Consider the following 20,988-nt stretch of genomic DNA (forward strand, 5'->3'; position numbering starts at 1 on the left):
AGGGCCTGAAGCCATCCTGCGGTGTTGCGGCCAGCTCACAAGAAAGCGAGTTGAAGAAAGGAGCTCAGGGGCACTGTAATTCACAAACCTGCAGAGTTATAAATGACAGCTATCGTCCAAAAATAGACTGAAGTAAGGCTGCCAAGAGGACTTGAAAGCGGGGCAGAATTGCAGGAAACCGATTTCAGGAGGTAGACTGGAATTGCATTGAAAGCATAGGAAAAGAGGCAGAACGTCCACAATGATGCACTTGGCCAAAAAGGGCGTATGCGTTTTTTCCTGAATATATTCAGGAAAAAACGCATACGCCCTTTTTGGCCAACCAAGCAAGCTTGCAAAGGAAATCTGCACTACAATGAAGTCTCACTTCCCCCCGGTCAAAAGGGCCATCTGAAAAAAGTGTAAAATCCAGAAAGGCAGGACAGGCCATGGAGAACTGGGAGCCTTGTTATGCTGATGGGCGGGATGTAAATTGCCAACAACCACTCGGGAGAAGTGTATGGTGTTTCCTGAAACATCTAAAAAACAAAGCAACAGAACCTAGGGCACTTCCACTTATGGTCCTATAGCTTAGGGAAATTAAAATCAAAAAGACACAGCCACCCCAAAGTTTGGAACGGCTCTGTTTACAAGAACCTCGTTTACAGTACAAGTTCAACATCGCAGAAAGTGAAAAATGGATAAAGAAGTTGTGGTATTTACTTACAAAGCAATATCACTCAGCAATGAATCTGTGTCATCAGGCCCTTAGCAGCACAATGAGTGGATTCAGGTATGATGATTCTAACTGAAATAAGTCACACAGAAAAAGAAACATCATAAGATATCAGTAATACACGGAATGTAAACTTGGCTACACAGGAACTGAATTATAGAACAGAACAGGGTCTCAAATTTAGAAAACCAACTTATGCTTGCTTAAGGGGAAAGGTGAGTTGGGGTGCTGCATAAAACCAGAGATTGAAATGAGCACAGATAAAGTTCCTTAAGCCAAATATGGAATAGACAAGAGCTACTCCTTGCTCAACGAAATGGACTCAACACCGCATATTAAACGCCTAAGAATGTACCTGACTAGTAAGTATCTTAAAACCTATGGATTGCTATGTCTCCGAAAGAGAATCAAGCATGTGTTCAGGGGCATAAACGCAGCAGTGATAGGATTGGAGAGGTTCGGTGAGCAAATGAAGACCCTTTGAAGTCATATTGCATGGTACCCATTCCACGGGTTTCAACTACCCAGGTTTTAGGTATTCTTCCTTCAGCTAAAACATGCATGTGGAACCCAAGTATGATCAACCATGTGAACGGGAGACGTGTTCAAATATGTCTCAGTTTTCCTCCCCTGGTACTCGGGTGCAACATTCCAGACGCTTTACTAACACTCTCCCCACTTGGGGAGTCAGCGCCTTTAACCTCCTGTTTGGCCCAGTTTGCAATTTCTGCGGAAGATGAACAGGAATAGTGAGAACCAATGAGAGGCTAGCTGGGGGTGTCTGGACGGGCAAATTTAAATCTGATTTCCCACCAGGAATAGGAAATAACCAAAGGCTCAGTGTGCCGTGCCGGAACCAGATTAGGGCCTGAAGCCATCCTGCGGTGTTGCGGCCAGCTCACAAGAAAGCGAGTTGAAGAAAGGAGCTCAGGGGCACTGTAATTCACAAACCTGCAGAGTAATAAATGACAGCTATCGTCCAAAAATATACTGAAGTAAGGCTGCCAAGAGGAGTTGAAAGTGGGGCAGAATTGCAGGAAACCGATTTCAGGAGGTAGACTGGAATTGCATTGAAAGCATAGGAAAAGAGGCAGAACGTCCACAATGATGCACTTGGCCAAAAAGGGCGTATGCGTTTTTTCCTGAATATATTCAGGAAAAAACGCATACGCCCTTTTTGGCCAACCAAGCAAGCTTGCAAAGGAAATCTGCACTACAATGAAGTCTCACTTCCCCCCGGTCAAAAGGGCCATCTGAAAAAAGTGTAAAATCCAGAAAGGCAGGACAGGCCATGGAGAACTGGGAGCCTTGTTATGCTGAAGGGCGGGATGTAAATTGCCAACAACCACTAGGGAGAAGTGTATGGTGTTTCCTGAAACATCTAAAAAACAAAGCAACAGAGCCTAGGGCAGTTCCACTTATGGTCCTATAGCTTAGGGAAATTAAAATCAAAAAGACACAGCCACCCCAAAGTTTGGGACGCCTCTGTTTACAAGAACCTCGTTTACAGTACAAGTTCAACATCGCAGAAAGTGAAAAATGGATAAAGAAGTTGTGGTATTTACTTACAAAGCAATATCACTCAGCAAAGAAATCTGTGTCATCAGGCCCTTAGCAGCACAATGAGTGGATTCAGGTATGATGATTCTAACTGAAATAAGTCACACAGAAAAAGAAACATCATAAGATATCAGTAATACACGGAATGTAAACTTGGCTACACAGGAACTGAATTACAGAACAGAACAGGGTCTCAAATTTAGAAAACCAACTTATTCTTGCTTAAGCGTAAAGGTGAGTTGGGGTGCTGCATAAAACCAGAGATTGAAATGAGCACAGATAAAGTTCCTTAAGCCAAATATGGAATAGACAAGAGCTACTCCTTGCTCAACGAAATGGACTCAACACCGCATATTAAACGCCTAAGAATGTACCTGACTAGTAAGTATCTTAAAACCTATGGATTGCTATGTCTCCGAAAGAGAATCAAGCATGTGTACAGGGGCATAAATGCAGCAGTGATAGGATTGGAGAGGTTCGGTGAGCAAATGAAGACCCTTTGAAGTCATATTGCATGGTACCCATTCCACGGGTTTCAAATACACAGGTTTAAGGTATTCTTCCTTCAGCTAAAACATGCATGTGGAACCCAAGTATGATCAACCATGTGAACGGGAGACGTGTTCAAATATGTCTCAGTTTTCCTCCCCTGGTACTCGGGTGCAACATTCCAGACGCTTTACTAACACTCTCCCGACTTGGAGAGTCAGTCCCTTTAACCTCCTGTTTGGCCCAGTTTGCAATTTCTGTGGAAGATGAACAGGAATAGCGAGAACCAATGAGAGGCTAGCTGGAGGTGTCTGGACGGGCAAATTTAACTCTCATTTCCCACCAGGAAGAGGAAATAACCAAAGGCTCAGCGTGCTGTGCCGGAACCAGATTAGGGCCTGAAGCCATCCTGCGGTGTTGCGGCCAGCTCAAAAGAAAGCGAGTTGAAGAAAGGAGCTCAGGGGCACTGTAATTCACAAACCTGCAGAGTTATAAATGACAGCTATCGTCCAAAAATAGACTGAAGTAAGGCTGCCAAGAGGACTTGAAAGCGGGGCAGAATTGCAGGAAACCGATTTCAGGAGGTAGACTGGAATTGCATTGAAAGCATAGGAAAAGAGGCAGAACGTCCACAATGATGCACTTGGCCAAAAAGGGCGTATGCGTTTTTTCCTGAATATATTCAGGAAAAAACGCATACGCCCTTTTTGGCCAACCAAGCAAGCTTGCAAAGGAAATCTGCACTACAATGAAGTCTCACTTCCCCCCGGTCAAAAGGGCCATCTGAAAAAAGTGTAAAATCCAGAAAGGCAGGACAGGCCATGGAGAACTGGGAGCCTTGTTATGCTGATGGGCGGGATGTAAATTGCCAACAGACACTCGGGAGAAGTGTATGGTGTTTCCTGAAACATCTAAAAAACAAAGCAACAGAGCCTAGGGCACTGCCACTTATGGTCCTATAGCTTAGGGAAATTAAAATCAAAAAGACACAGCCACCCCAAAGTTTGGGACGCCTCTGTTTACAAGAACCTCGTTTACAGTACAAGTTCAACATCGCAGAAAGTGAAAAATGGATAAAGAACTTGTGGTACTTACGTACAATGCAGTATCACTCAGCAATGAAATCTATGTCATCAGGCACGTAGCAGCATAATGAGTGGATTCAGGTACGATGATTCTAACTGAAATAAGTCACACAGAAAAAGAAACATCATAAGATATCAGTAATACACGGAATGTAAAGTTGGCTACACAGGAACTGAATTACAGAACAGAACAGTGTCTCAAATTTAGAAAAACAACTTATGCTTGCTTAAGGGTAAAAGTGAGTTGGGGTGCTGCATAAAACCAGAGATTGAAATGAGCACAGATAAAGTTCCTTAAGCCAAATATGGAATAGACAAGAGCTACTCCTTGCTCAACGAAATGGACTCAACACCGCGTATTAAACGCCTAAGAATGTACCTGACTTGTAAGTATCTTAAAACCTATGGATTGTTATGTCTCCGAAAGAGAATCAAGCATGTGTACAGGGGCATAAACGCAGCAGTGATAGGATTGGAGAGGTTCGGTGAGCAAATGAAGACCCTTTGAAGTCATATTACATGGTACCCATTCCACGGGTTTCAACTACCCAGGTTTAAGGTATTCTTCCTTCAGCTAAAACATGCATGTGGAACCTAGAGTATGATCAACCATGTGATCGGGAGACATGTTCAAATATGTCTCAGTTTTCCTCCCCTGGTACTCGGGTGCAACATTCCAGACGCTTTACTAACACTCTCCCCACTTGGAGAGTCAGTCCCTTTAACCTCCTGTTTGGCCCAGTTTGCAATTTCTGCGGAAGATGAACAGGAATAGCGAGAACCAATGAGAGGCTAGCTGGAGGTGTCTGGACTGGCAAATTTAACTCTCATTTCCCACCAGGAAGAGGAATTAACCAAAGGCTCAGCGTGCCGGGCCGGAACCAGATTAGGGCCTGAAGCCATCCTGCGATGTTGCGACCAGGGCACAAGAAAGCGAGTTGAAGAAAGGAGCTCAGGGGCACTGTAATTCACAAACCTGCAGAGTAATAAATGACAGCTATCGTCCAAAAATATACTGAAGTAAGGCTGCCAAGAGGAGTTGAAAGTGGGGCAGAATTGCAGGAAACCGATTTCAGGAGGTAGACTGGAATTGCATTGAAAGCATAGGAAAAGAGGCAGAACGTCCACAATGATGCACTTGGCCAAAAAGGGCGTATGCGTTTTTTCCTGAATATATTCAGGAAAAAACGCATACGCCCTTTTTGGCCAACCAAGCAAGCTTGCAAAGGAAATCTGCACTACAATGAAGTCTCACTTCCCCCCGGTCAAAAGGGCCATCTGAAAAAAGTGTAAAATCCAGAAAGGCAGGACAGGCCATGGAGAACTGGGAACCTTGTTATGCTGAAGGGCGGGATGTAAATTGCCAACAACCACTAGGGAGAAGTGTATGGTGTTTCCTGAAACATCTAAAAAACAAAGCAACAGAGCCTAGGGCAGTTCCACTTATGGTCCTATAGCTTAGGGAAATTAAAATCAAAAAGACACAGCCACCCCAAAGTTTGGGACGCCTCTGTTTACAAGAACCTCGTTTACAGTACAAGTTCAACATCGCAGAAAGTGAAAAATGGATAAAGAAGTTGTGGTATTTACTTACAAAGCAATATCACTCAGCAAAGAAATCTGTGTCATCAGGCCCTTAGCAGCACAATGAGTGGATTCAGGTATGATGATTCTAACTGAAATAAGTCACACAGAAAAAGAAACATCATAAGATATCAGTAATACACGGAATGTAAACTTGGCTACACAGGAACTGAATTACAGAACAGAACAGGGTCTCAAATTTAGAAAACCAACTTATTCTTGCTTAAGGGTAAAGGTGAGTTGGGGTGCTGCATAAAACCAGAGATTGAAATGAGCACAGATAAAGTTCCTTAAGCCAAATATGGAATAGACAAGAGCTACTCCTTGCTCAACGAAATGGACTCAACACCCCATATTAAACGCCTAAGAATGTACCTGACTAGTAAGTATCTTAAAACCTATGGATTGCTATGTCTCCGAAAGAGAATCAAGCATGTGTACAGGGGCATAAACGCAGCAGTGATAGGATTGGAGAGGTTCGGTGAGCAAATGAAGACCCTTTGAAGTCATATTGCATGGTACCCATTCCACGGGTTTCAAATACACAGGTTTAAGGTATTCTTCCTTCAGCTAAAACATGCATGTGGAACCCAAGTATGATCAACCATGTGAACGGGAGACGTGTTCAAATATGTCTCAGTTTTCCTCCCCTGGTACTCGGGTGCAACATTCCAGACGCTTTACTAACACTCTCCCGACTTGGAGAGTCAGTCCCTTTAACCTCCTGTTTGGCCCAGTTTGCAATTTCTGCGGAAGATGAACAGGCATAGCGAGAACCAATGAGAGGCTAGCTGCAGGTGTCTGGACGGGCAAATTTAACTCTCATTTCCCACCAGGAAGAGGAATTAACCAAAGGCTCAGCATGCCGGGCCGGAACCAGATTAGGGCCTGAAGCCATCCTGCGGTGTTGCGGCCAGGTCACAAGAAAGCGAGTTGAAGAAAGGAGCTCAGGGGCACTGTAATTCACAAACCTGCAGAGTTATAAATGACAGCTATCGTCCAAAAATAGACTGAAGTAAGGCTGCCAAGAGGACTTGAAAGCGGGGCAGAATTGCAGGAAACCGATTTCAGGAGGTAGACTGGAATTGCATTGAAAGCATAGGAAAAGAAGCAGAACGTCCACAATGATGCACTTGGCCAAAAAGGGCGTATGCGTTTTTTCCTGAATATATTCAGGAAAAAACGCATACGCCCTTTTTGGCCAACCAAGCAAACTTGCAAAGGAAATCTGCACTACAATGAAGTCTCACTTCACCCCGGTCAAAAGGGCCATCTGAAAAAAGTGTAAAATCCAGAAAGGCAGGACAGGCCATGGAGAACTGGGAGCCTTGTTATGCTGATGGGCGGGATGTAAATTGCCAACAGACACTCGGGAGAAGTGTATGGTGTTTCCTGAAACATCTAAAAAACAAAGCAACAGAGCCTAGGGCACTGCCACTTACGGTCCTATAGCTTAGGGAAATTAAAACCAAAAAGACAGCCACCCCAAAATTTGGGACGCCTCTGTTTACAAGAACCTCGTTTACCGTACAAGTTCAATATCACAGAAAGTGAAAAATGGATAAAGAAGTTGTGGTATTTACGTACAATGCAGTATCACTCAGCAATGAAATCTATGTCATCAGGCCCGTAGCAGCATAATGAGTAGATTCAGGTATGATGATTCTAACTGAAATAAGTCACACAGAAAAAGAAACATCATAAGATATCACTAATACACGGAATGTAAACTTGGCTACACAGGAACTGAATTCCAAAACAGAACAGGTTCTCAAATTTAGAAAACCAACTTATGCTTGCTTAAGGGGAAAGGTGAGTTGGGTTGCTGCATAAAACCAGAGATTGAAATGAGCACAGATAAAGTTCCTTAAGCCAAATATGGAATACACAAGAGCTACTCCTTGCTCAATGAAATGGACTCAACACCGCATATTAAACGCCTAAGAATGTACCTGACTAGTAAGTATCTTAAAACCTATGGATTGCTATGTCTCCGAAAGAGAATCAAGCATGTGTACAGGGGCATAACCGCAGCAGTGATAGGATTGGAGAGGCTCGGTGAGCAAATGAAGACCCTTTGAAGTCATATTGCATTGTACCCATTCCACGGGTTTCAACTACCCAGGTTTTAGGTATTCTTCCTTCAGCTAAAACATGCATGTGGAACCCAGAGTATGATCAACCATGTGATCGGGAGACGTGTTCAAATATGTCTCAGTTTTCGTACCCTGGTACTCGGGTGCAACATTCCAGACGCTTTACTAACACTCTCCCCACTTGGAGAGTCAGCGCCTTTAACCTCCTGTTTGGCACAGTTTGCAATTTCTGCGGAAGATGAACAGGAATAGCGAGAACCAATGAGATGCTAGCTGGAGGTGTCTGGATGGGCAAATTTAACTCTCATTTCCCACCAGGAAGAGGAAATAACCAAAGGCTCAGTGTGACGTACCGGAACAAGATTAGGGCCTGAAGCCATCCTGCGGTGTTGCGGCCAGCTCAAAAGAAAGCGAGTTGAAGAAAGGAGCTCAGGGGCACTGTAATTCACAAACCTGCAGAGTTATAAATGACAGCTATCGTCCAAAAATAGACTGAAGTAAGGCTGCCAAGAGGACTTGAAGGTGGGGCAGAATTGCAGGAAACCAATTTCAGGAGGTAGACTGGAATTGCATTGAAAGCATAGGAAAAGAGGCAGAACGTCCACAATGATGCACTTGGCCAAAAAGGGCGTATGCGTTTTTTCCTGAATATATTCAGGAAAAAACGCATACGCCCTTTTTGGCCAACCAAGCAAGCTTGCAAAGGAAATCTGCACTACAATGAAGTCTCACTTCCCCCCGGTCAAAAGGGCCATCTGAAAAAAGTGTAAAATCCAGAAAGGCAGGACAGGCCATGGAGAACTGGGAGCCTTGTTATGCTGATGGGCGGGATGTAAATTGCCAACAGACACTCGGGAGAAGTGTATGGTGTTTCCTGAAACATCTAAAAAACAAAGCAACAGAACCTAGGGCACTTCCACTTATGGTCCTATAACTTAGGGAAATTAAAATCAAAAAGACACAGCCACCCCAAAGTTTGGAACGGCTCTGTTTACAAGAACCTCGTTTACAGTACAAGTTCAACATCGCAGAAAGTGAAAAATGGATAAAGAAGTTGTGGTATTTACTTACAAAGCAATATCACTCAGCAATGAAATCTGTGTCATCAGGCCCTTAGCAGCACAATGAGTGGATTCAGGTATGATGATTCTAACTGAAATAAGTCACACAGAAAAAGAAACATCATAAGATATCAGTAATACACGGAATGTTAACTTGGCTACACAGGAACTGAATTGCAGAACAGAACAGGGTCTCAAATTTAGAAAACCAACTTATGCTTGCTTAAGGGTAAAGGTGAGTTGGGGTGCTGCATAAAACCAGAGATTGAAATGAGCACAGATAAAGTTCCTTAAGCCAAATATGGAATAGACAAGAGCTACTCCTTGCTCAACGAAATGGACTCAACACCCCATATTAAACGCCTAAGAATGTACCTGACTAGTAAGTATCTTAAAACCTATGGATTGCTATGTCTCCGAAAGAGAATCAAGCATGTGTACAGGGGCATAAACGCAGCAGTGATAGGATTGGAGAGGTTCGGTGAGCAAATGAAGACCCTTTGAAGTCATATTGCATGGTACCCATTACACGGGTCTTAACTCTCCAGGTTTAAGGTATTTTCCTTCAGCTAAAACATGCATGTGGAACCCAAGTATGATTAACCATGTGAACGGGAGACGTGTTAAAATATGTCTCAGTTTTCCTCCCCTGGTACTCGGGTGCAACATTCCAGACGCTTTACTAACACTCTCCCCACTTGGAGAGTCAACGCCTTTAACCTCCTGTTTGGCCCAGTTTGCAATTCCTGCGGAAGATGAACAGGAATAGCGAGAACCAATGAGAGACTAGCTGGAGGTGTCTGGACGGGCAAATTTAACTCTCATTTCCCACCAGGAAGAGGAAATAACCAAAGGCTCAGCGTGCCGTGCCGGAACCAGATTAGGGCCTGTAGCCATCCTGCGGTGTTGCAGCCAGGTCACAAGAAAGCGAGTTGAAGAAAGGAGCTCAGGGGCACTGTAATTCACAAACCTGCAGAGTTATAAATGACAGCTATCGTCCAAAAATAGACTGAAGTAAGGCTGCCAAGAGGACTTGAAAGCGGAGCAGAATTGCAGGGAACCGATTTCAGGAGGTAGACTGAAATTGCATTGAAAGCACAGGAAAAGAGGCAGAACGTCCACAATGATGCACTTGGCCAAAAAGGGCGTATGCGTTTTTTCCTGAATATATTCAGGAAAAAACGCATACGCCCTTTTTGGCCAACCAAGCAAACTTGCAAAGGAAATCTGCACTACAATGAAGTCTCACTTCCCCCCGGTCAAAAGGGCCATCTGAAAAAAGTGTAAAATCCAGAAAGGCAGGACAGGCCATGGAGAACTGGGAGCCTTGTTATGCTGATGGGCGGGATGTAAATTGCCAACAACCACTCGGGAGAAGTGTATGGTGTTTCCTGAAACATCTAAAAAACAAAGCAACAGAGCCTAGGGCACTGCCACTTATGGTCCTATAGCTTAGGGAAATTAAAATCAAAAAGACACAGCCACCCCAAAGTTTGGGATGCCTCTGTTTACAAGAACCTCGTTTACCGTACAAGTTCAATATCACAGAAAGTGAAAAATGGATAAAGAACTTGTGGTACTTACGTACAATGCAGTATCACTCAGCAAAGAAATCTATGTCATCAGGCCCGTAGCAGCATCATGAGTGGATTCAGGTACGATGATTCTAACTGAAATAAGTCACACAGAAAAAGAAACATCATAAGATATCAGTAATACACGGAATGTAAACTTGGCTACACAGGAACTGAATTACAGAACAGAACAGTTTCTCAAATTTAGAAAACCAACTTATGCTTGCTTAAGGGGAAAGGTGAGTTGGGGTGCTGCATAAAACCAGAGATTGAAATGAGCACAGATAAAGTTCCTTAAGCCAAATATGGAATAGACAAGAGCTACTCCTTGCTCAACGAAATGGACTCAACACCGCATATTAAACGCCTAAGAGTGTACCTGACTAGTAAGTATCTTAAAACCTATGGATTGCTATGTCTCCGAAAGAGAATCAAGCATGTGTACAGGGGCATAAACGCAGCAGTGGTAGGATTGGAGATGTTCGGTGAGCAAATGAAGACCCTTTGAAGTCATATTGCATGGTACCCATTCCACGGGTTTCAACTACCCAGGTTTTAGGTATTCTTCCTTCAGCTAAAACATGCATGTGGAACCCAGAGTATGATCAACCATGTGAACGGGAGACGTGTTCAAATATGTCTCAGTTTTCCTACCGTGGAACTCGGGTGCAACATTCCAGACGCTTTACTAACACTCTCCCGACTTGGACAGTCAGTCCCTTTAACCTCCTGTTTGGCCCAGTTTGCAATTTCTGCGGAAGATGAACAGGAATAGCGAGAACCAATGAGAGGCTAGCTGGAGGTGTCTGGACGGGCAAATTTAACTCTCATTTCCCACCAGGAAGAGGAATTAACCAAAGGCTCAGCATGCCGGGCCGGAACCAGATTAGGGCCTGAAGCCATCCTGCGGTGTTGCGGCCAGGTCACAAGAAATCGAGTTGAAGAAAGGAGCTCAGGGGCACTGTAATTCACAAACCTGCAGAGTTATAAATGACAGCTATCATCCAAAAATAGACTGAAGTAAGGCTGCCAAGAGGACTTGAAAGCGGGGCAGAATTGCAGGAAACCGATTTCAGGAGGTAGACTGGAATTGCATTGAAAGCATAGGAAAAGAGGCAGAACGTCCACAATGATGCACTTGGCCAAAAAGGGCGTATGCGTTTTTTCCTGAATATATTCAGGAAAAAACGCATACGCCCTTTTTGGCCAACCAAGCAAGCTTGCAAAGGAAATCTGCACTACAATGAAGTCTCACTTCCCCCCGGTCAAAAGGGCCATCTGAAAAAAGTGTAAAATCCAGAAAGGCAGGACAGGCCATGGAGAACTGGGAGCCTTGTTATGCTGATGGGCGGGATGTAAATTGCCAACAACCACTCGGGAGAAGTGTATGGTGTTTCCTGAAACATCTAAAAAACAAAGCAACAGAGCCTAGGGCACTTCCACTTATGGTCCTATAGCTTAGGGAAATTAAAATCAAAAAGACACAGCCACCCCAAAGTTTCGGACGCCTCCGTTTACAAGAACCTCGTTTACCGTACAAGTTCAATATCACAGAAAGTGAAAAATGGATAAAGAACTTGTGGTACTTACGTACAATGCAGTATCACTCAGCAATGAAATCTATGTCATCAGGCCCGTAGCAGCACAATGAGTGGATTCAGGTATGATGATTCTAACTGAAGTAAGTCACACAGAAAAAGAAACATCATAAGATATCAGTAATACACGGAATGTAAACTTGGCTACACAGGAACTGAATTACAGAACAGAACAGGGTCTCAAATTTAGAAAACCAACTTATGCTTGCTTAAGGGGAAAGGCGAGTTGGGGTGCTGCATAAAACCAGAGATTGAAATGAGCACAGATAAAGTTCCTTAAGCCAAATATGGAATAGACAAGAGCTACTCCTTGCTCAACGAAATGGACTCAACACCGCATATTAAACGCCTAAGAATGTACCTGACTAGTAAGTATCTTAAAACCTATGGATTGCTATGTCTCCGAAAGAGAATCAAGCATGTGTACAGGGGCATAAACGCAGCAGTGATAGGATTGGAGATGTTCAGTGAGCAAATGAAGACCCTTTGAAGTCATATTGCAGGGTACCCATTACACGGGTTTCAACTACCCAGGTTTAAGGTATTCTTCCTTCAGCTAAAACATGCATGTGGAACCTAGAGTATGATCAACCATGTGAACGGGAGACGTGTTCAAATATGTCTCAGTTTTCGTACCCTGGTACTCGGGTGCAATATTCCAGACGCTTTACTAACACTCTCCCGACTTGGAGAGTCAGTCCCTTTAACCTCCTGTTTGACCCAGTTTGCAATTTCTGCAGAAGATGAACAGGAATAGCGAGAACCAATGAGAGACTAGCTGGAGGTGTCTGGACGGGCAAATTTAACTCTCATTTCCCACCAGGAAGAGGAATTAACCAAAGCTCAGGGTGCTGTGCCGGAACCAGATTAGGGCCTGAAGCCATCCTGCGGTGTTGCGGCCAGCTCACAAGAAAGCGAGTTGAAGAAAGGAGCTCAGGGGCACTGTAATTCACAAACCTGCAGAGTTATAAATGACAGCTATCGTCCAAAAATAGACTGAAGTAAGGCTGCCAAGAGGACTTGAAAGCAGGGCACAATTGCAGGAAACCGATTTCAGGAGGTAGACTGGAATTGCATTGAAAGCATAGGAAAAGAGGCCTAAGGTCCACAATGATGCGCTTGGCGAAAAAGGGCGTATGCGTTTTTTCCTGAATATATTCAGGAAAAAACGCATACGCCCTTTTTGGCCAACCAAGCAAGCTTGCAAAGGAAATCTGCACTACAATGAAGTCTCACTTCCCCCGGTCAAAAGGGCCATCTGAAAAAAGTGGAAAATGCAGAAAGGCAGGACAGGCCATGGAGAACTGGGAGCCTTGTTATGCTGAAGGGCGGGATGTAAATTGCCAACAAACACTCGGGAGAAGTGTATGGTGTTTCCTGAAACATCTAAAAAACAAAGCAACAGAGCCTAGGGCACTGCCACTTATGGTCCTATAGCTTAGGGAAATTAAAATCAAAAAGACACAGCCACCCCAACGTTTGGGATGCCTCTGTTTACAAGAACCTCGTTTACAGTACAAGTTCAACATCGCAGAAAGTGAAAAATGGATAAAGAAGTTGTGGTATTTACTTACAAAGCAATATCACTCAGCAATGAAATCTATGTCATCAGGCCCTTAGCAGCACAATGAGTGGATTCAGGTATGATGATTCTAACTGAAATAAGTCACACAGAAAAAGAAACATCATAAGATATCAGTAATACACGGAATGGAAACTTGGCTACACAGGAACTGAATTACAGAATAGAACAGGGTCTCAAATTTAGAAAACGAACTTATGCTTGCTTAAGGGGAAAGGTGAGTTGGGGTGCTGCATAAAACCAGAGATTGAAATGAGCACAGATAAAGTTCCTTAAGCCAAATATGGAATAGACAAGAGCTACTCCTTGCTCAACGAAATGGACTCAACACCGCATATTAAACGCCTAAGAATGTACCTGACTAGTAAGTATCTTAAAACCTATGGATTGCTATGTCTCCGAAAGAGAATCAAGCATGTGTACAGGGGCATAAACGCAGCAGTGATAGGATTGGAGAGGTTCGGTGAGCAAATGAAGACCCTTTGAAGTCATATTGCATGGTACCCATTACACGGGTCTTAACTCTCCAGGTTTAAGGTATTCTTCCTTCGGCTAAAACATGCATGTGGAACCCAAGTATGATCAACCATGTGAACGGGAGACGTGTTCAAATATGTCTCAGTTTTCCTCCCCTGGTACTCGGGTGCAACATTCTAGACGCTTTACTAACACTCTCCCCACTTGGAGAGTCAGCGCCTTTAACTTCCTGTTTGGCCCAGTTTGCAATTTCTGCGGAAGATGAACAGGAATAGCGAGAAACAATGAGAGACTAGCTGGAGGTGTCTGGACGGGCAAATTTAACTCTCATTTCCCACCAGGAAGAGGAAATAACCAAAGGCTCAGCGTGCCGTGCCGGAACCAGATTAGGGCCTGAAGCCATCCTGCGGTGTTGCGGCCAGGTCACAAGAAAGCGAGTTAAAGAAAGGAGCTCAGGGGCACTGTAATTCACAAACCTGCAGAGTTATAAATGACAGCTATCGTCCAAAAATAGACTGAAGTAAGGCTGCCAAGAGGACTTGAAAGCGGGGCAGAATTGCAGGAAACCGATTTCAGGAGGTAGACTGGAATTGCATTGAAAGCATAGGAAAAGAGGCAGAACGTCCAGAATGATGCACTTGGCCAAAAAGGGCGTATGCGTTTTTTCCTGAATATATTCAGGAAAAAATGCATACGCCCTTTTTGGCCAACCAAGAAAGCTTGCAAAGGAAATCTGCACTACAATGAAGTATCACTTCCCCCCGGTCAAAAGGGCCATCTGAAAAAAGTGTAAAATCCAGAAAGTCAGGACAGGCCATGGAGAACTGGGAGCCTTGTTATGCTGATGGGCGGGATGTAAATTGCCAACAGACTCTCGGGAGAAGTGTATGGTGTTTCCTGAAACATCTAAAAAACAAAGCAACAGAGCCTAGGGCACTTCCACTTATGGTCCTATAGCTTAGGGAAATTAAAATCAAAAAGACACAGCCACCCCAAAGTTTGGGACGCCTCCGTTTACAAGAACCTCGTTTACCGTACAAGTTCAATATCACAGAAAGTGAAAAATGGATAAAGAACTTGTGGTACTTACGTACAATGCAGTATCACTCAGCAATGAAATCTATGTCATCAGGCCCGTAGCAGCATAATGAGTGGATTCAGGTACGATGATTCTAACTGAAATAAGTCACACAGAAAAAGAAACATCATAAGATATCAGTAATACACGGAATGTAAACTTGGCTACACAGGAACTGAATTACAGAAGAGAACAGGGTCTCAAATTTAGAAAACCAACTTATGCTTGCTTAAGGGGAAAGGTGAGTTGGGGTGCTGCATAAAACCAGAGATTGAAATGAGCACAGATAAAGTTCCTTAAGCCAAATATGGAATAGACAAGAGCTACTCCTTGCTCAACGAAATGGACTCAACACCGCATATTAAACGCCTAAGAATGTACCTGACTAGTAAGTATCTTAAAACCTATGGATTGCTATGTCTCCGAAAGAGAATCAAGCATGTGTACAGGGGCATAAACGCAGCAGTGATAGGATTGGAGATGTTCAGTGAGCAAATGAAGACCCTTTGAAGTCATATTGCACGGTACCCATTACACGGGTTTCAACTACCCAGGTTTAAGGTATTCTTCCTTCAGCTAAAACATGCATGTGGAACCTAGAGTATGATCAACCATGTGATCGGGAGACATGTTCCAATATGTCTCAGTTTTCGTACCCTGGTACTCGGGTGCAATATTCCAGACGCTTTACTAACACTCTCCCGACTTGGAGAGTCAGTCCCTTTAACCTCCTGTTTGGCCCAGTTTGCAATTTCTGCGGAAGATGAACAGGAATAGCGAGAACCAATGAGAGACTAGCTGGAGGTGTCTGGACGGGCAAATTTAACTCTCATTTCCCACCAGGAAGAGGAATTACCCAAAGGCTCAGGGTGCCGTGCCGGAACCAGATTAGGGCCTGAAGCCATCCTGCGGTGTTGCGGCCAGCTCACAAAAAAGCGAGTTGAAGAAAGGAGCTCAGGGGCACTGTAATTCACAAACCTGCAGAGTTATAAATGACAGCTATCGTCCAAAAATAGACTGAAGTAAGGCTGCCAAGAGGACTTGAAAGCAGGGCACAATTGCAGGAAACCGATTTCAGGAGGTAGACTGGAATTGCATTGAAAGCATAGGAAAAGAGGCCTAAGGTCCACAATGATGCACTTGGCCAAAAAGGGCGTATGCGTTTTTTCCTGAATATATTCAGGAAAAAACGCATACGCCCTTTTTGGCCAACCAAGCAAGCTTGCAAAGGAAATCTGCACTACAATGAAGTCTCACTTCCCCCCGGTCAAAAGGGCCATCTGAAAAAAGTGTAAAATGCAGAAAGGCAGGACAGGCCATGGAGAACTGGGAGCCTTGTTATGCTGAAGGGCAGGATGTAAATTGCCAACAAACACTCGGGAGAAGTGTATGGTGTTTCCTGAAACATCTAAAAAACAAAGCAACAGAGCCTAGGGCACTGCCACTTATGGTCCTATAGCTTAGGGAAATTAAAATCAAAAAGACACAGCCACCCCAAAGTTTGGGATGCCTCTGTTTACAAGAACCTCGTTTACAGTACAAGTTCAACATCGCAGAAAGTGAAAAACGGATAAAGAAGTTGTGGTATTTACTTACAAAGCAATATCACTCAGCAATGAAATCTATGTCATCAGGCCCTTAGAAGCATAATGAGTGGATTCAGGTATGATGATTCTAACTGAAATAAGTCACACAGAAAAAGAAACATAATAAGATATCAGTAATACACGGAATGGAAACTTGGCTACACAGGAACTGAATTACAGAATAGAACAGGGTCTCAAATTTAGAAAACGAATTTATGCTTGCTTTAGGGGAAAGGTGAGTTGGGGTGCTGCATAAAACCAGAGATTGAAATGAGCACAGATAAAGTTCCTTAAGCCAAATATGGAATAGACAAGAGCTACTCCTTCCTCAACGAAATGGACTCAACACCCCATATTAAACGCATAAGAATGTACCTGACTAGTAAGTATCTTAAAACCTATGGATTGCTATGTCTCCGAAAGAGAATCAAGCATGTTTACAGGGGCATAAACGCAGCAGTGATAGGATTGGAGAGGTTCGGTGAGCATATGAAGACCCTTTGAAGTCATATTGCATGGTACCCATTCCACGGGTCTCAACTCTCCAGGTTTAAGGTATTCTTCCTTCAGCTAAAACATGCATGTGGAACCCAGAGTATGATCAACCATGTGAATGGGAGACGTGTTCAAATATGTCTCAGTTTTCCTCCCCTGGTACTCAGGTGCAACATTCCAGACGCTTTACTAACACTCTCCCGACTTGGAGAGTCAGTCCCTTTAACCTCCTGTTTGGCCCAGTTTGCAATTTCTGTGGAAGATGAACAGGAATAGCGACAACCAATGAGAGACTAGCTGGAGGTGTCTGGACGGGCAAATTTAACTCTCATTTCCCACCAGTAAGAGGAAATAACCAAAGGCTCAGCATGCCGTGCCGGAACCAGATTAGGGCCTGAAGCCATCCTGCGGTGTTGCGGCCAGCTCAAAAGAAAGCGAGTTGAAGAAAGGAGCTCAGGGGCACTGTAATTCACAAACCTGCAGAGTTATAAATGACAGCTATCGTCCAAAAATAGACTGAAGTAAGGCTGCCAAGAGGACTTGAAAGCGGGGCGGAATTGCAGGAAACCGATTTCAGGAGGTAGACTGGAATTGCATTGAAAGCATAGGAAAAGAGGCAGAACGTCCACAATGATGCACTTGGCCAAAAAGGGCGTATGCGTTTTTTCCTGAATATATTCAGGAAAAAACGCATACGCCCTTTTTGGCCAACCAAGCAAGCTTGCAAAGGAAATCTGCACTACAATGAAGTCTCACTTCCCCCCGGTCAAAAGGGCCATCTGAAAAAAGTGTAAAATCCAGAAAGGCAGGACAGGCCATGGAGAACTGGGAGCCTTGTTATGCTGATGGGCGGGATGTAAATTGCCAACAACCACTCGGGAGAAGTGTATGGTGTTTCCTGAAACATCTAAAAAACAAAGCAACAGAGCCTAGGGCACTTCCACTTATGGTCCTATAGCTTAGGGAAATTAAAATCAAAAAGACACAGCCACCCCAAAGTTTGGAACGGCTCTCTTTACAAGAACCTCGTTTACAGTACAAGTTCAACATCGCAGAAAGTGAAAAATGGATAAAGAACTTGTGGTACTTACGTACAATGCAGTATCACTCAGCAATGAAATCTATGTCATCAGGCCCGTAGCAGCATAATGAGTGGATTCAGGTACGATGATTCTAACTGAAATAAGTCACACAGAAAAAGAAACATCATAAGATATCACTAATACACGAAATGTAAACTTGGCTACACAGGAACTGAATTCCAAAACAGAACAGGTTCTCAAATTTAGAAAACCAACTATGCTTGCTTAAGGGGAAAGGTGAGTTGGGGTGCTGCATAAAACCAGAGATTGAAATGAGCACAGATAAAGTTCCTTAAGCCAAATATGGAATAGACAAGAGCTACTCCTTGCTCAACGAAATGGACTCAAAACCCCATATTAAACGCCTAAGAATGTACCTGACTAGTAAGTATCTTAAAACCTATGGATTGCTATGTCTCCGAAGGAGAATCAAGCATGTGTACAGGGGCATAAATGCAGCAGTGATAGGATTGGAGAGGTTCGGTGAGCAAATGAAGACCCTTTGAAGTCATATTGCATGGTACCCATTCCACGGGTTTCAACTACCCAGGTTTTAGGTATTCTTCCTTCAGCTAAAACATGCATGTGGAACCTAGAGTATGATCAACCATGTGATTGGGAGACGTGTTCAAATATGTCTCAGTTTTCCTCCCCTGGTACTCGGGTGCAACATTCCAGACGCTTTACTAACACTCTCCCCACTTGGAGAGTCAGCGCCTTTAACCTCCTGTTTGGCCCAGTTTGCAATTTCTTGGAAGATGAACAGGAATAGTGAGAACCAATGAGAGACTAGCTGGAGGTGTCTGGACGGGCAAATTTAACTCTCATTTCCCAACAGGAAGAGGAAATAACCAAAGGCTCAGCGTGCCGTGCCGGAACCAGATTAGGGCCTGAAGCCATCCTGCGGTGTTGCGGCCAGCTCAAAAGAAAGCGAGTTGAAGAAAGGAGCTCAGGGGCACTGTAATTCACAAACCTGCAGAGTTATAAATGACAGCTATCGTCCAAAAATAGACTGAAGTAAGGCTGCCAAGAGGACTTGAAAGCGGGGCAGAATTGCAGGAAACCGATTTCAGGAGGTAGACTGGAATTGCATTGAAAGCATAGGAAAAGAGGCAGAACGTCCACAATGATGCACTTGGCCAAAAAGGGCGTATGCGTTTTTTCCTGAATATATTCAGGAAAAAACGCATACGCCCTTTTTGGCCAACCAAGCAAACTTGCAAAGGAAATCTGCACTACAATGAAGTCTCACTTCCCCCTGGTCAAAAGGGCCATCTGAAAAAAGTGTAAAATCCAGAAAGGCAGGACAGGCCATGGAGAACTGGGAGCCTTGTTATGCTGATGGGCGGGATGTAAATTGCCAACAGACACTCGGGAGAAGTGTATGGTGTTTCCTGAAACATCTAAAAAACAAAGCAACAGAGCCTAGGGCACTGCCACTTATGGTCCTATAGCTTAGGGAAATTAAAATCAAAAAGACACAGCCACCCCAAAGTTTGGGACGCCTCTGTTTACAAGAACCTCGTTTACAGTACAAGTTCAACATCGCAGAAAGTGAAAAATGGATAAAGAAGTTGTGGTATTCACTTACAAAGCAATATCACTCAGCAATGAAATCTATGTCATCAGGCCCTTAGCAGCACAATGAGTGGATTCAGGTATGATGATTCTAACTGAAATAAGTCACACAGAAAAAGAAACATCATAAGATATCAGTAATACACGGAATGGAAACTTGGCTACACAGGAACTGAATTACAGAACAGAACAGGGCCTCAAATTTAGAAAACCAACTTATGCTTGCTTAAGGGTAAAGGTGAGTTGGGGTGCTGCATAAAACCAGAGATTGAAATGAGCACAGATAAAGTTCCTTAAGCCAAATATGGAATAGACAAGAGCTACTCCTTGCTCAACGAAATGGACTCAACACCGCATATTAAACACCTAAGAATGTACCTGACTAGTAAGTATCTTAAAACCTATGGATTGCTATGTCTCCGAAGGAGAATCAAGCATGTGTACAGGGGCATAAATGCAGCAGTGATAGGATTGGAGAGGTTCGGTGAGCAAATGAAGACCCTTTGAAGTCATATTGCATGGTACCCATTACACGGGTTTCAACTACCCAGGTTTTAGGTATTCTTCCTTCAGCTAAAACATGCATGTGGAACCTAGAGTATGATCAACCATGTGATTGGGAGACGTGTTCAAATATGTCTCAGTTTTCCTCCCCTGGTACTCGGGTGCAACATTCCAGACGCTTTACTAACACTCTCCCCACTTGGAGAGTCAGCGCCTTTAACCTCCTGTTTGGCACAGTTTGCAATTTCTGCGGAAGATGAACAGGAATAGCGAGAACCAATGAGAGGCTAGCTGGAGGTGTCTGGACGGGCAAATTTAACTCTCATTTCCCACCAGGAAGAGGAAATAACCAAAGGCTCAGCGTGCTGTGCCGGAACCAGATTAGGGCCTGAAGCCATCCTGCGGTGTTGCGGCCAGCTCAAAAGAAAGCGAGTTGAAGAAAGGAGCTCAGGGGCACTGTAATTCACAAACCTGCAGAGTTATAAATGACAGCTATCGTCCAAAAATAGACTGAAGTAAGGCTGCCAAGAGGACTTGAAAGCGGGGCAGAATTGCAGGAAACCGATTTCAGGAGGTAGACTGGAATTGCATTGAAAGCATAGGAAAAGAGGCAGAACGTCCACAATGATGCACTTGGCCAAAAAGGGCGTATGCGTTTTTTCCTGAATATATTCAGGAAAAAACGCATACGCCCTTTTTGGCCAACCAAGCAAGCTTGCAAAGGAAATCTGCACTACAATGAAGTCTCACTTCCCCCCGGTCAAAAGGGCCATCTGAAAAAAGTGTAAAATCCAGAAAGTCAGGACAGGCCATGGAGAACTGGGAGCCTTGTTATGCTGATGGG

The 20,988-nt window shown here is 43.9% G+C and overlaps 1 long non-coding RNA gene across 3 annotated transcripts in view; it reads right to left on the minus strand.

The window, feature by feature from the left end:
- LOC307181273 overlaps positions 1–20,988 on the minus strand; it is a 560,753-nt gene that overhangs the window by 463,112 nt on the left and 76,653 nt on the right. For 2 of the 3 annotated variants that reach the window (XR_013826300.1, XR_013826301.1), the window contains exon 1: positions 707–773. The exons of the other annotated variant lie outside the window; for it this stretch is intronic. This is a non-coding gene — a long non-coding RNA (uncharacterized lncRNA). Of the gene's footprint in view, positions 1–706; positions 774–20,988 lie in introns of those variants that run through there. 3 annotated transcript variants of the gene reach the window in all.

This window comes from Stenella coeruleoalba, assembly GCF_951394435.1.
Source record: "Stenella coeruleoalba genome assembly, contig: scaffold_104, whole genome shotgun sequence".
NCBI lineage: Eukaryota > Metazoa > Chordata > Mammalia > Artiodactyla > Delphinidae > Stenella > Stenella coeruleoalba.